The sequence below is a fragment of the Hipposideros armiger genome, unplaced genomic scaffold (genome assembly GCF_001890085.2).
Source record: "Hipposideros armiger isolate ML-2016 unplaced genomic scaffold, ASM189008v1 scaffold_77, whole genome shotgun sequence".
Classification (NCBI taxonomy): Eukaryota; Metazoa; Chordata; class Mammalia; order Chiroptera; family Hipposideridae; genus Hipposideros; species Hipposideros armiger.
In genome coordinates this window covers 1729583-1735365 of record NW_017731427.1, presented here as the reverse complement: position 1 = coordinate 1735365, position 5783 = coordinate 1729583, and positions in this window count along the sequence as shown.

The window sequence follows — 5783 nt, the reverse complement described above, 5'->3', positions numbered from 1 at the left end:
TAAATGCATATGTACATACACAGGTATGTGAGCCTCTGGCTGAGCAGTATATTTTGTAAATATAAGCACTGACCCAGTTACAGAGAGCGTCAGAGTTCTTACCTCCACGAGCACTTCAGATCAGTATTGTCTTTACTTTATTAATAAATGGATCTCTTTTCATTGTAACATAGAGCTGGGGTGGTTCTGTTTGTTTTCCTGAAAAATAATTGCCTTTATTTTCTCTCATTGCCTCCCTGGTTTCACGAGAGAGCAGTTTTATTATAAATATTGTATGGATTTTGTATATTAAGAGAGGAGCTCATTTCAGATTCCTGAAAATAGAGACATTTCACTGTTATTTTTTGAAAGGGCATCTTTGATTTTTTGTTCTTGTTCACTTTTGGATATGTATATAAGTAATATCGATGGTGATATAAAAACTTTTGTTATGTGAAAATATTTAAGTCAGAAAACTGTTAAATAATATTACTTTTTTTTCAAACTGCTTTGTGTATTGTATATTTTTTTAAGGGAAAAAAGCCTTATTTGACTTATCCTTGTGATACTGGACTTATTATATACCCTGAGGTTTTCCAGAATGTCAGCGTGTGTACCTGGCTGTCGTCAGTGTATTCAAAACAATTGTAATTTTGCCAGAGTTTTAAAGGTTCTGCTTTTAATGCACTTTCTTTTATAATTTTGTATTAAAATATTTTAGAAGTGTTGATTAATTCTGGTGAACAAATATCCCCAAAGTTGCAATTATTGGAATTTTACAAATTTTGTTCTTGTTTATTTATTTTGGTTTTGACATTAAATGTCATCTCAGGACGGTCTCTAAAAGGGTTTGTTTAATTCCTAATTGCACAGAAAGCACAGTCCACTGAACTGTGTTGGTGAACTGCCTGTTTAAGCAAAAGGCCTTCCAGGTGAGTCGAAAGCCTACTTTTATTTTGGTTACAGAAAAAGAAAAAAAAAATCTTAACAATAATCCATGTTGTGAGTTTTCTCAATTTTATTAGCAGGCAAACACAAGACATTATTGTATTATCTGGGTTTACTTCCTAATTATAAAAGCTGCTGCTTTGCAAAATATTCCTTGAAAATATACATTTTTATAAAGATATAATGTTACTTAGATCTTGCGTGGAGTACTGGCAGATCTTTATATTTTAGTGGTGGATAAACAGTCTTCTGACGAGAGATTTCTAGAACCTTCTCACAACCAGGATTTTGAGGATAGAGAACTGTGGTTTTAGAAATATCTCATCCTGGCACATCTGTTTTGGAATAACAATAAATAAAAAATGAAGTTAGGAAGCGTGATTAATGCTTTTTCTTTTAAAATGTTGAAGAATATTTGGCACATGAATTAATTTCAGGTTCAGATACTTTTCAACAGAAAAGAGCTTTAATATTTTGCTTTTCCTCTGTGAAGTTCCAACAGTTACAGGTCTATTTGAAGAGCTTCCAAGCTCAAAAATGAGAACATGGCTCCGTGGCAGGCACGCCACCTGCGTTTGCTGCGAGTGGCGTCACTGTCCTCAGCTGTTCTCCTCAGGGGCTGGAGGAGACAGCGTCCTGGTGGTTTAGGGACCTTTGGAAAGTTCCTGCCTTGAACCCGCTTCTGTGGGTTGCAGCACTTAATTAGGCTGAAAGGATGAAACACCTTCCCACAGACCGAACCCTGATGGGTGTAGTTTATACATCAGTACATGGGGGATCCCCTCTGATGGGTGATGCAGACAGTGCAGGGCCACAGAACGGCACGAGATGAAAGCAGAATCGTCCTTCAAAGAGGGAGACTCCGCTGCCCTCTGCCCCACACCGCTGTCCTTTTGCCCTGTTAAGGAAGACCCACGCACGCGCACGCCAGCCTGCGGCCTGTCAGCTCAGCTCTGCAAGCTGCCCCTTGTCCTCTGACCACGTGCTCCCGGGGACCTGGAAAACCTATCAGAATGAGGACTTCTCATTGCTCCTTTTCACGGAGAAATTTCAGTTCCAGCCCATGTCAGCGCTGAACTAGGGAACGCTTGTTTAGGATGACATTTTGTACTCCCCTGTCCATTGTCATGTTTGAGGAAATGCAGATTTGAATTTCACAATGATACGAGTGTTCTCTGACTTCTAAACTCTTACATACCATTTATGTGCAAGAGACACGTTAGTCCAAGATCCAAAAAAGGAGAAGTGCATTTCTGTTCTTCACATGGATTTTCCTCTTTGCAGAAGAATATTCATAACTCACAAGGAAACACATTTTTAACAAAATGATAGCCACATGTTTTTAAGAAAATATGTAAGATATGTGAAACTGCTTTCTGGTTAGTATGTTAGCGATGTCTCATGCCTGCTCTTGGCATATTTTTTCCCCAGGAGTTTATTTCAAAGTCAATACTGTACCCCCCCCACCACCACAAAAAAGTTAATCCAAGGCTTGATCGCTGCTAATTAATATATCCGTTTTCTAAAAATCTATTGTACGGAGTGAAGCCGAGATGAAATTATACAATTGCTATTTCTGAATCTAGGTGTCCTCTCTGTTTGCCGCCTAATCTCTATATAACACAGGTGTTTGGGAATTTTCAGGATTCCAGAAGTGCCTGCATACAGGTTTGGGGCTCCTATGTCTCTACCTTGCTGTAGTGAAAGTTAGCACTTTAAAATCTAGTTGCGTCTTCGTTGTTTGAAAAGTGGGGGCCGTCAGACTCTTGTAGGATTGGATGTCCTGCGTTTCCCCAGGAAAGACAGGTTCTTTGCCTCGGGGAGGCTCCTAAACCCAGTGTCCTGTTTGGTGACTGCTGACCTGATCTGAACTTACCACCTTTCCTCGGCCACACACGGGCACGGATGAGCACGGGGACGCTACGCTCGTTTTTCACAGGAGTGACTAATATTTAAGCACTAAAAAATGAAAACTAAGTGGCAGGAACAATAGGCAGTAATCGTAAAAGATCAATCTTTTCTATGTGTAATGCTTCACAGCATGGAGAATTTTGTATTAAATCAAGATTTGTAATCTATTTGACAAATTCTAAAATGACAGTGATTCATTCTTGATTCACCACTAAAGAGAAGTTTTAATTTTTTTTTTTATTTACAGAAGATTTTTTTTTAATCTTCACAACTGTTTCATGGTCTGTTTATATGTTGGATGATATTTATTTAATTCAATTTTGTATTAGAAATGGGTAGTTATGCCAAAAGCCACTGTGCCGGCCTTAAGAATAATAAAAATAGTTTTTTGTATTATTTGAAAGCTCCTGTATATTTCCTTATTGGGCTTTGGGTGAATTGTAACCGTTTAGAGATGGACTTTTCCTCTACGCACCCTTTTCAGCGTGAGCTAGCTCACAGAGCTGCTGCCTCGGCAGTGAACTCAGATCCCCGGGTTGGAACAGTGTGTGGATGTCTTATTTTCTGTCCTTGAGCGTATTTTACACATTCTCTCTCATTTGTAAGCCATTTGAAACTGGCTTTAAATGAAGTGAAAATCAATCATCGTATCAGAATCCGTTCGTGAGCTGGGCGGGGTATCGGCCTGTCCCAGAAAGACCAATGGAGTTAGCTCATATTACAGTGTCTAGTCCTTTGTAATGTTACATTTTCAAACTTTTGAAAGTTCATAGTTTATAGAGCCATTATCCTGTAGAAATAACAAATTAAGGATCTCTCTCTTCTTAGTTCACTTTATTTCTACCACAGACTGGGGACTCCATACACTTTTGGACTGAAATAGCTAAAGTGATCTGACTGTTCCCTGGGCTTTGCTCAGAGGGAAAGGTAAGAATCTGTCCCCCACTCCTCTCCCCACCCCACCCCCCGCTTGTTTGTCCATAGGGGGATGTCGCTGTACTTGTTTTTAAATATGGTGGGCGGAGGAAGGTTTGTTTTTTATCAGATGATGGGAAATTTGTTCCCTTTACAGCAGATTGCCTCAACTATTGAAAATGCTTTTCCAGATGAATTTTTCCAGAATGCTTGGCTGTGTTACGAAGTGAGTGTTTGTGTTAAACACAAGGCCCCCGGGGCACCGCAGAGCTGAGGCAAGGTCATCCGGGACCCCAGGTCAGCTTAGCCCAGGCACCGACCATTTGTACAACGTAATTATCTTTGCATGATTCTCCAGGTTCCTCAGTCGGAAGGGGTTTGGGTAGAGACGTGAGGAGGAAGGCTGTCGGCATTGGCTTGGCATCTCAGCCACACCCTGGGGGGACCCGCAGAAATGGGCTGGTGTCCTGCTGCTGTCATCCCAGACAGGAGCCTCCCTTGCTACGTTTCACAAATTCAGATCGTTTCTCACAGCTATCACTGAGGCAGAAAAGAACCTGTGGTTTTCTTAAAAACAAAACAAAATGAAAAATGATTTCAGTTGACCTTGAAATAGAATTCTTATAGCCAAATCAACTATGAACAAAAATTTCCCAAGTCACTTATGGCTGTCAGTGCCCCTGCCAGATACAGTGTGGCCAGAAGTGATTTTTCAGAGACCTTCAGTCCCCACCAGCCGGGTGCTCACACTGGTAGGATGATAAAAGGTGCGTGTGCTTTAAAACACCGTCTCACGGTGACTTGAGCAGTCTTTTCCTGTAAGCCGGAACCGATGCCCTGACATGCGCCCGCTGCTTTTCGTCTTGCTCACGTGTACACGTGAGATGAGAGCGTGTCTGCTGGGACAGCTTGTGTCCACACATCCGCCCTGAGACGGGACAATCGCTTCACTGGGTCACATACTAGAGGCCAGAATGACAACAAGACCATGCCGATATCATTAAAACTTTATTATTTGATTTCACTGCTCAAGAACAGAGTGTACTTCCCATGAGCCCCAGCTCACTGCTGGATGTCGTCTCAGCAGCGCCCACTGGGTCTGCATCAGCTCCGGATGCAGAGGGCTCGTGTCCAGCGGTTTGGAGGTTTTGTTTCCGAAATGTTCTTTATGTTTCTCTTATCACTGAGGCTATGTGTTAATAGACATCGTGTTAAACCCACACTCGACATTCAGAATTAGAACGGGGTGAGAGGGGTGCACTCGGCATTACGTGGGCTATTCCATCTAAGGGGGAACCTACGCCCCTGGGGGCTCTTTGGAAGGTCACAAGGTGCCCGGAGACGCTAACTCACAGAGTCAGTACGTTATGGGGGCAGCAGGGGGAGTGTTAGCGCACGTTAGAAAGGAGTTTGCTTCAGAGGACAGCTCCTCTGCTCAGGCGGCCTGCCAAGGCCCAGCCATGCATCTAGGTCAGGGGCAGGGGGCGGGGCACAGCAGGCCCCCAGCTAAGCCTAGTCGCTCAGCAGCTCACTCCCAGGAGGGTTAGTGTTTGCATGTGCACTGCCATGACGACGCACCGCCGGTCACAGTTCGGCTCCCCACCGTGACCAGTGTGACACTGCGCGGCTACCCAGACCACTCCTACCAGTCCCGCTCTCTCTGTGCCGCTCTCCCAGAGCCTCCGGCCGGCCGGCTCTGGGGAGGAGGAATCAGGTGGTTTGTGGAGGCCACTCTGGTTCCCACTGTGCCGTCACCTGATTTCCAGGAAGATCCCGAGGCCACTGCCCAGCCCTTTTGCCTCCTGGTTCCCACTCTGTCACACATGAATGCAGCCAACTAGGGGGTGGGAGCAGCCCACCGGCCCTCTGTGCCCACCACGTCACACTGTTCTCAGCTGCCCGCCTGCATTTCACATACCGAAGCCCCCGCGGGGTGAAGCCACTCCTGACTGCCTGATCCTGTTAGGAAAATGAGGTGCCTTAGGGGTGAGACAAAGGGCAGGAGAAGAAACCAAAGGAAGCGTGGATCG